A 10250-nucleotide genomic window follows, 5' to 3' on the forward strand; every position below is an offset into this window, starting at 1 on the left:
TCACAGGGAGGGGGCATTTCCTTTTTTCCCCCCCAAACCGGGCCGAAAGGAGAAGGGAAATAAATAACGGGGCCATTTGGATGTTCTCTGGGATAAAAGTAACCAGCCTTCCGGGGGACAGCAGAACCGGCCTCCGCTCAGGTCTGCTGGGGGGCCGGGGGAGGCAGGCGCTCTCGGAGCAGGAATTGGGGCTCCATGGCAACCATAATTTTGCTAATCAGGGCCGGCACAGACGAAGTGCTTTTCCACCTGGCAGGAGCACCGTGCTCTCGCAGGTCTCCATCAGACCGAGCTGCCCCGGGGCCGTGGGCAGGGGAAGGGCTGGGGGCAGCCGGAGCATCCCAGCAGCTGGAAATTCCCTGCCCGAGCCATAACGAGCTCGGGGTCACCTCGGCTACAGCAGGACCTTCTCTGGGGCACGTCGAAACGGAGCACAGATCCAGGGCGCCTTCCCAAGCATCGGGGAGACAGTTTATGGGCTCTATTTATTCCTCCTCAAACCTCCTCCTCTGTGAGTCATCAAAAGCAGATAAATAAATGGCACAGCGTGGGGACGGCCTCTCTCCCCAGCCCTGGGTTCGGAGCCACTTTGCATTCACGAGTTGATTTAAGGTGCTGGCTGGGGCTGCCGGATTGATTGCCGGGACATTTATTAGCTCTCCTACCCAGTGAGGCCCGTGGTAAATATTCATTCCCTCCCCGTGCATCGCCTCTCGGCACCCAATTCGCAGCCTTTTAAATGGGACTGGGAAGAGGCTTTTGGCTGGAAGGGAAAAAAAAGCAAACCAACACGCGCTCAAGTTCTGCAAAATCTCATTTGCAAAGAACACCGGGCAAGGAAATAATGTCTCCGTGATTGGATCCCATTTGCCACGTAATGACTCACTCTCCAAGTCAAGATCAGCCCCACCAGCCATAAAGAACCACCCGCGACAACAACAACATCGAGACACAGCAAATAGAGGCAGAGGCTGGAGGAAGAGCAGCCCACGGCGGGGCCATGTGTGCCCTGATGTTGTTTGTAGACGAGTCAGGAGATGCTCGGTGCACCCAGGCTCCAGCACATGGCCAGGCTGAGGGGCAGGGGCACAGGGATGCAAGGATGGAGTTTGCAAAAAGTGCGCGGTGTCACCCCCAGAGGTGGATTTGATCGCTGTGTTAATGGCCCCGTGGTTTTGCTCGGTGCCTGCTGCTTTATTTTTTGATGCTGTCGGCCTTCTGGTTGCTGGCTCCTTTGCTGGATTTTGGGAAGGATGGATGGGGTAAGAGGGTGGGTGGGGAGAGGTATGTGGGTCACAGAGAGGGTCCCACTGACCGGTTGGTCCCCCTGCCACCCAAAATGTCCCAGCACATCCCAGCATTTCCACCACGTGCAGACCTCGGTGCTGGGGGTAAGGGGATGATGTCCCAGCAAAGCTGGGTTTGGGGACCTGGTGAGACCCCAGCACCTCCACACCCAGCTCGCGGTGGTGCTGCCCCGTCCCCATGCACTGCCTGACACTTTCAAAGCCCTTCTCATGCGGCCACAGAGCTTGACCACCAGGCGTGGGACAAGAAGCTCCCCTTGCATCTTCTCCATGCAAGTGCCGCGCTCCGCTCCAGGTTGTGGGATGGGTTTTCCTTCTCAGCGCTCTTCAGGCACTGATAAACCTCAGGGCTGGACTTTTCCAGGCTTGCTCTGCATCCAGTTTCCAGCTGAAAAAAAAAAAAAAAAAAAAGGAAAAGGAAAAAAAAGTGGGACACGTACATACTTTCATTTTTTCCAGCAAAAAAATTGTGCTTCACCCCAAGAGAATCCACAGGGAAGGCACACACAAGCTCCCAGGGATGCCAATGCAGCAACTTCAGCATGAATGAAAATGGTCCCCAGCCCCTTGGTCGTCCTCCTCCTCCTCCCCACGCAACCCACCTGCCCCTTGGCCACGACCATACAGGACGTGGCACAGAGAGAAGGTGCCGCCTGCACCTCCCGTGTATCGCCACCAACCACGCAGGGATCATACCCGGGGTGGCACAGGAGGGGCCGAGCGATGAAGCGTGGGGCTGAGCCGCAGTTTGATTGCGGCAGGAGTGCTGGGAGTGGGGCAAGAGGGGGAACGTGGGCACTGACAAGCTGTGCGGAGCCACGCAGGTCGGGATGAAACCCACCCCTGGGGCACCGCAGCAAGGCACCAGACAGCCTCCCGGTCCTTAGCTGAGCCCTGGGGACACCCGAGGGACGGAAGAAGATTAGGGATGGTAATTCTCTCTAAGTGGATAGAGATGAGAGACTCTCAGCCTGATTTCCACGCTCAGAGAGCCCAGCATGAATAATGAAGCATCCCACCTGCGAGCACTAACGACAAGCCCAAACCCACGTCATGTCACAGGCGGATCAGATCCAACCGGTCCCATAGGATCCCCTACAGACCAGAGGGCGATGACTGGGTCCATCTTCTGCAGGCTGAAGGGATGAGGTTTATTCTGGCTGGGGGAGAGAAGGCATCCCATCAGTCCACCCTCCCGTGCCTCAGTTTCCCTCCGTGTCCCTGCCTGCTGCTGCGGTCCTAAGGAAGTTCCTCTTTTCTCCCCTTTTCCCTCCTTGAGGTGTCACCTGGGCAGGCAGGCAGGCACCTTTCCCCATCCCATCTGGCCTGAGGGTGCCACGGGGCCGCAGGAAGCCTGCCACAAGACCTGGGGCACGTTACTCCCTGCTTCCAGCACCGCTGGGACCAGTGGGAAGGGGCTGGGGGCAAGCCCAGCCCAGCTCGGTGCCCTGCCAGGAGCATCTTGGCATCCAGTTGCTTTCTGTGCCCCAAAGTCCCCGCACAGGGCACTTGCGGCCGCTCCCCCGGGCAGGTGGGATTAAACGCTGGAGCTGGCTGGGATTTCCTCTCCCGGCCGTGCCAGGCTGCTCTGGCAGCAGAGCCGGGTGCCGCCTGCCCGAATTCGGCCCAGATCCCATCTACCCTTGGCTCTCCGAGCCTCTGATGTGCCAAAAAATCTCCCGGGTGCGGGCGAGGGGCTGGGACCTCACCATCCACTCGGGTTTTCGCGCCCCAGGCAGTTCTTGGTGGTTCAGACACATCTCCCAAACAAGGCACCCGATTCACTCGGGACTTCTGTGAATCCCACCCCATGTGGCTGCCGCTAACGACAGGCTTTAAATAAACGAGCAAATTCTCGGTGAACATGAGAGATTTTCCTCTGGCACCACGCAGCGTCGCCGGCGAGATTTCTTCTCCGGCTTCCCCCCCCGGCTCCCATCTGGCAGGTTGTTTCCACCCTGCTCCCGGGGAGGTGCCAGGGGAGCACCAGGAGCACCGTTTCCAACCTTCCCTTTCTGGTGCTTTGCATCTGTGTTAATTGAAACCGATGACATCCTTTACCAGGTGTTTAGGGGGGAGCTGCTCCTTCCTCACCGGTGCCGGGTGGAGATTTGGGTTCGGAGAAACCCAAAAACCAGCGAGGAAATTTGGGGATGCTCCAGGCACGAATTGGGGGAACACACATGGGTTTTCTCCCCGGCCATGGGGCAGGACAGGGCTTGGGGCAGCTGGAAGGGTTTTTTTTTTTTTTTCTGATGGCAAAGCCCCACGGAGGGGTGACAGTCCCCATGTGGCCACCCACAGCCCGGCGCCACGGTGATGGGCGTCTGTGGCCGGCCGGATTTGGTGACATTTGGGCTCCCTCTGGTGGAAACGCCTGGGAGCTCCGGCCTGGCCCCCCCCGCCCACGGAGCAGCAGAGGTGAGCAAAGGGGACGAGCAGGGTTTTGGGGACACGGGGACAGAAACGCCCCGCGGGGCACAGCAAGGGGCTGGCGGAGCAGCGCTGCCCGGGGGAGGCTGCGGGGTGTGGGGACAGCAGCTCTGGGGACGTGTCGCCTGTCCACACGGTGTCCCCAGGAGCCGGAGCGGTGTCCCCAGGTTGTGGGGAGCATTTGGGGTGCTGGCTGGGCTGCTCTGGAGGCTGCAGCTTTTGCTCCGGGTGTGGAAAAGGAGGACCGAGTCCAAAAGCTGCTCCTTGTCCTTCGTCCCATCACCCTGCGCACCACCGCTTGCTCCTTGTAGGGGTGTCCAAGTCACCCTCCCCAAGCCCCTTTATCTTCCCAGCCTCCCTGTCATCCCACAAGGTCACAAACCATGAGTTCGGCTGATGACTCCTCCATCCAAATCCTTGAGGCTCCACATCAGCAGCCTCCTCAGCCCCTACACACCCTGGGACCCCAGAGCTGCCACCTCCTGGAGGCTCCCAGGCATCCCTTTTATCACCCGTGCGGGTAAAACCCAAACTGTGCTCACCTGGGCCAGTGGGATGGACGCTGATTTGGCCTCGAGGCTGGGGAGCTCCTCTTGCTGGGCTCCACAGCGGTCTGGGGGGTCCAACATTCCCACAACGGTCCCCGTGCCACCAGTGGGGACAGGGATGTGGCACCGAGGGGCCACCAGCCCCTTGCCCCCCTGCTCCATTCCCCCAGTGCTTGTCCCTTGCCCCCCTCTGTCCCCAGCTGCCCCCCACGTCAGGGAGTCCCCCCCGTTCCCCACCCCATCAGAGGGCCACACATTTCCCCGGGACCCACAGAACATTGCAAAAACAGGCGGCTGGGCTGTTGGCGCTTCTAAAAATAATAACTCAGACTGTGCCAAAAAAAGAAAAAAGCTGTTTTTTGGGAAATTTTTCCCCCTACTTTAATGAGAAGCGTTTGCAGTCCCCTCGGGAGAGGTCCCACGGGTGCTCGCCCCCCCCCCTCCATCCCCGGCCCCATCCCCGGGGGGGGGGGGGGGGCCCCAAATCCCCCCCGTGCTGTCGCCATGGTGACAGTGACATCACGCGGGGCCCGTCGCGTAGCAACCTCCCCGTGACATCAGAAGCCCTTCGGTTCCCATGGCAACCCTCGGGCTTGGGGGGGGAGCCCATGAGGGGGGTCCCGCGGCCACCCCCCCCCCCCCGGCCGCGGGGGACCCCAACCCCCGAACCACCCCCCCTCTCCCCAGCAAGGAAAGGGTTAACACGCATAAATCTGCATGTTTTAGTGACGTCAGCCCCGTGCCAGCCAACCACAGGGGGGCTGGGTGAGAAAATGGGGCCGGGATGGGGGGGGGGATTATAGGGGGGGGATGCTCTGCACCCTTTTAACCACCCCCCAGCACCAGGCGGTCCCAGGCTGTCCCACCCAGCCCCTGGGGACAGGGCCCGTGGGGGGCACCGTGATGGGGACCCCCAATTTGATGTGCACCCCCTGCCTCCCCCTGATGTGTGTCCCCTGCACCCCCCCCAATGTGCACCCCCTGCCCTAGCAAACACCCCTGGCCTCTGCACCCCATAGATCAGACCCCCGGGTGTCCCCCCAAACCCCAAGCGAGGCCCCAGAGAGCGGCTTGTGCACCCTGCAGCCCCCCCACTCTAAATAACCCTCTGGCCCCTTGGGCCAAAACGTGTCCCCCGTGTCCCCGTGGGACCAGCCGCTAGATAGCACTCGTGCTGTACCCGAGGCAGCTGCCGGCTGTTTGGCAGCGGGACGGGGCTGCCGGGGGCATCCTGCCCGCCCGGCGTGGTCCTGAGCGGTGCCTGGGGGGGAGCCACAGCTCCGTCCCCACCGCCAGCCCCAAATACCACCTGTGGGGCGACGTGCACGGCAATAGGGGGCAGGGTGCAGACCCCCTCCCGCCTTCACGTCCCTCCCGGCCGCTGTGACTCACGCTCTCCGGCCTCCTGTTTATGGGACGCGTTCCCAAAGTCCCCGCGGAGGTAATGGGGGAACTTTCGGGCTGCTGAGGGAAACCCCTTGGAGGTCTGGGAGGTGGCAGGAGGGGGACAAGAGACGGACCCCGGGACCTCTACAGAGGGACGGAGGCCACCACGTGTCCCCAAGGAGCTGGGGGTGGCACTGCTCTGACAGCCGGGTGCCCGAGGGGCCGGGGTGGGAACCACCCGCACGGCTCCGTCCCCAAAAGGCCAAGTGTCCCCAGCCTGGAAAAGGTCCCCGCGCTGCCTCCCGTCATCCAGAGGGTGTCCGAGCCCCACTGAGCCAGGGGACGGACCCGAGAGGGTCCCCAAGGGGCTGAAGGCAGGAAAAAGGAGGAGGATAACGGGGCCCCAGCAGCCAAAAGGGTCGAAACAGCCCCAGAGGGAGGTTCCCGGTGCGGGCATCCCGTCCCCATCCCCGTCCCCGTGGGGGGGTCAGGAGGGGAGGACGGCTGTGCTCTGTGGTTTCACGGTGTGTCTGTGCCCTTTGAATCCCCACGCGAGTGTGGAGGTGGTAAAATGTCACCAGCTGGGTGGCGGGGACGGGGCCGGGAGCGGAAAATCCCGATATAGGGTGGCCATTGTCTGGAGCCAGGCGGCGGGGCTGGGGAGGGGGGGGAACCCACTGCTCGCCCCTCGCCCCCGCCGCCCAGGTGCCCGAATGAAGGGGCAGCTTTATCCCCCCCCCGCCAGCCCCGCGTGGGAGGCGATGCTGACCCCAAAACGTGCCCCTCGGGCAGCGGGGGAAGGCCAGGGGACACCGTGTGCCAGCGCCCCGACCCGCTCCGCGCAGCAGGGCTGCTCTCCAGCCCCTCATTCCCACGTCCCCGATGATCCCGCCCGGCCCCTCCGTTTCAGGGCCTTTTATGGCCATCGGCTCCTGCGCCGGCAGATGCTTCCCAACCCAAACGGTCCCAGCCAAACAGGGGCAGGGACGTTGCCGGGGGCGCCTGGGGACACCCCCAAGTCCTGCATCGGCTCCATTTTGGGGGCTGCTCGTGGCACGCCGCCGAGTTCGCTGCCGTGCGCTGGGATGGGCGGAGAGAAGGCTGATCCCAAATATTCAGCAAGGGTTTTGAGAACTCCACGGGGTCCCGAATGCCCCCCAGAACCTCTCCCCGGCGCCGGCCTGCGCGCAGGCAGGGGTAAAAGCATTCCCCCAGCCGCGGGATGAAAGGTGCTGCCGCAAACACCGCCCGTAATTCCTCCTCCGTGGCGAGAGCAATGGAACAGGTTCTTCAGCAAGCCCGTGGCACGGTGACAGGACGGGGAGAGGCCGGGAATGGTGCCAGCCCGGGCTTGGCACCGACAGCCAGCGCCGCCCGTCGTGCGGCTGGAGAGGGGCCCCGGGGACCCCAAATGTGCCCACGGGAAGCTGAGATGGCCGGGGATGGCGAGGGGACCACGCGGGTGGCAACTTGGCCAGGGCCCCTGGGGGCAGCCCGAGGGAGAACGTGCCGTATGGACGTGGTTTCATGGGGCTGGAGCCCAAATCCTGCTGCGGGGACAGGGATGCCCGAGGCGGCTGGGCAAGGCGGCCGAGGGCACGAGGCGAGACCCCAGTCCCAGCCCCAAACCGGCGCCCCCAACGGGGTCCCCGTCCCCGCTCCAGGGGGTGCCAGCGGGGCAGATGGGCCGGCAGCTCGGCGGCACATGGATCCCAGTGTGAGGCCAGCAGCGGGCGTTGGCGGGGCTCTGACGCAGGAGACGTGTGACAGGAGAATTGTCGCCAGGCTCCGGGAGGGATCCAATCGCGCCGGGGTGCTCTCAGCAGATTAAGGATTGGAAGGCTCCGGTAATTACTTTGCAGTACAAAAATAGGCCCGGCTTTATCCGGAGCCCTGATCTCCCGCCCTGCCCCGCCGCTCCCCCCACCCAAGGGCGAGCTGATGCCACCCACCCGGCGGGCGCAGGAGCAGGGGGGGGGAGCCGCCGGTGGTGGTGCCAGCATTTTTAGGGCAAAGGGGGTAAAAAAAAAAAGAGCACGAGGGGCTCAGGGGTGGTGGTGGCAAAGCGCAGCGGCAGCGTCTGGCTGGCACGTGCGAGCCATGAGGAGCAGGGGGTGGGAGAGGAGCCGGCGTCCCCGCGTACCGGGGCAGCGTGGCGGGGGGGGGGAGAGCCTGGGGACGGCAGCGGGGCAGGTGCTCGGGCAGGAGAGGACATCTGTGGGAGCACGCAGCGCTGGCCAACCCTACAGTGGTAACAGAGGGAGGATCCAAGGGACGGCTGCTGCAGGCACAGGTCGACCCGGATCGACCGGGCGATGCCCAGGGTTCCCGTTCCCTTTGCTGGGGGCCGGGGCCACGTGGCGCTGGGAGCCACAGGGGCAAAACGTGCGGCACGCGCTCCCAGCCTGCATTCCCACCTCCTCCCGCCGATGCCCGGGCCAATCTGCTCCTCGCGGCAAAGCCAAAACGTGGCCTCTCCCCTCCGTCCCCAACCCCTCACCACGCCACCCGCCAGCTGCCGGGATCGGGACAGGGATGAAGCCGTGCCGTGCCTGGACGAGGCACCGCGGGCGCTGCGGCACGGGCGCGCGGAGCACACCGGGACCCGTAGTCTGGCGGCCAGCCCCGGCACGCAGCCCCGTTAGCCCCCGCGGGCTCCCACCCACCCCGTTCCGGCAGGAGGGGCTGCCGGGGGGCCGCAGCCCCACAAACCTCAGCTGGTTCAGCAGTGTGGTCGATATCTCCACTTGCCAGGCTCAAACGGTTGCGCAGCCGAGATCCCGGGAATGTGTCCCCCCCCCCCCGGCGAGTCCCTCGGTGCCTGCGCAGCGCAGCCCGCTCCCCCCCCCAGTGCCCCGTTCCCAGTTCACAGCCGGGGCATTGGGGTACAGAAATTACTGGCAAAACCCCACACTTCTGCCAGCGGCACAAAGCAACGCCAGCCCCAGGAGTCGCCCATCTGCCCCCCTTGGCCACTCGCTGCCCCCCTTCCTGCTTTCCTTTACGAGCCCAAAGCGCCCCTAAAACCACCCCACGCAGAGCCCCCGCGCAGCACCCCCCTGCCCACACTCTGGGTGCTCCGCACCCCAAATCCTGCATCCCCCAACCCTAGGGGGGGGGGACAAAACCCCCTCACCTTCATCCACGGGGGTGGGTGCCCCCCTGTGCCCTACAGAGCCCCGATCACACTGGGATGCTCCGGGCATGGTGCCCCGACACCCCCAACCCTCTGACGCCCCCAGCCCGCTTTGCAGCCGCCGGTATTTTTCCATCCCCCCCCTCCCCCCCCCCCCCCCCAAATCCTTTGTTCTTTGCAAATCCCGGCCCCCTCCCCACCAGAGATTTCACACACCCCCCCTTCCCAAAAAAATACAAAAAATCCCCCTTGGGAATTCACCCCCCAGCCCGGCAAATCCCTCCGGCGGCGGCGTGGGCTGGGGGAGGGGGGGGGGGGACGGGAGGGGAAAAAAAATGACCCCCTGCCCGGCTGCACCCCCAAACCCACTTGCCTGCTGCCTCCGGAGCCGCTGCCCTGCCCCGGAGCCACCGGGGTCCCGGAGCCGCCGGCGCCGCCGTTCCGGAGCCGCCCGGTGCCGGGGCCGCCGCTCTCCGCTCCTCCCCTCCCGCTGCCCCCGGGCAGCCACCGCCGGGTCCGGCCGGGGGGGGGGGGGCTCCGTGCTCCCCGCCCCGCTGCCCCGGGGGGACGGGGGTTGGAGAAGGATGCCGAGCCCCCCACCCCCCCCAAAAAAAAACCAAACCCTGCTGCGATCCGGGATGTCGTGGTCTCATCCCTACCCCCACCCCCCCTCCGAAATTCTCCCCCCTCCCAATCCCAAATCTCCGCTCTGTAAGGTCTGCTGCCCCCCCCCCACCCCCCATTTTTCTCCCATGGGTGCTGTCTCCCTGTGCATGCACCGGGGTTTATCGCATCCCTTCCTGCTGCCCGCTCTCAAACCCCTGCACCCAGAGGTGCTGCTGGCTGGGTGGTCCCAGCTGTCCCCTGTAGGTGCCTCCCCCCCCGGCACGGATTCCCCTTTGGCCCCCATCAGACGCAGCCCCATCGGTCCCACCCTGGGGAATGGGGGGTCCCTGTAAAAAAGGGGGGTTCACCCCCTTTCCCCTTGCAACAGCCCCCCCGCCCTAATCTGTGCAGGGGGGTGAGGTTGCTCTGTCCTGGGTCCAGTGGGACCCCAAGCAGGACCCCCAAGCTGAGAGCAGGGTCGGATGGCAAGGGAGTATGGGGCAGGGGAGAGGGGAGCAGAGCCCCCCCAAAACCCGGAGGGTGTCCTGGAGCACTGTGAGGGACACGCTGGGACTGTCCCGAGGATGTGGGGAGCAGCAGGTACCCCGGCACCGAGCTTCCTGCACAAGCCGTGGGGTGCAGGCGGCTTTTTGGGAAGGGATTGCAGCGGGGGCCCATGGAAGCCCCACTTTAGGGTTTTACTGTGAAATCCAAGCCCGACCAGCTCGGCTCGTTGCCTTGGCTGTGCCCCCAGCCTGGCAAAAAAGTCACAGCCCCGTCCTTGCCCCCGAGCCGCTGCGGACCACCTGCTCCGATCAGCCCTCTCCGTGGCGG

General features: G+C 64.4%; 1 long non-coding RNA gene across 1 annotated transcript; it reads right to left on the bottom strand.

The window, feature by feature from the left end:
• Nucleotides 1-796: 796 nt before the first annotated feature.
• Nucleotides 797-2466, bottom strand: LOC118247111 (uncharacterized). The gene is made up of 2 exons (XR_004778295.2): nucleotides 2327-2466; nucleotides 797-1695 (listed from the first exon to the last, which is right to left on the bottom strand). It is a non-coding gene; the product is annotated as an uncharacterized LOC118247111 (long non-coding RNA).
• Between the last annotated feature and the right edge of the window lie 7784 nt (nucleotides 2467-10250).

The sequence above is a fragment of the Cygnus atratus genome, chromosome 9, assembly GCF_013377495.2.
Source record: "Cygnus atratus isolate AKBS03 ecotype Queensland, Australia chromosome 9, CAtr_DNAZoo_HiC_assembly, whole genome shotgun sequence".
NCBI lineage: Eukaryota > Metazoa > Chordata > Aves > Anseriformes > Anatidae > Cygnus > Cygnus atratus.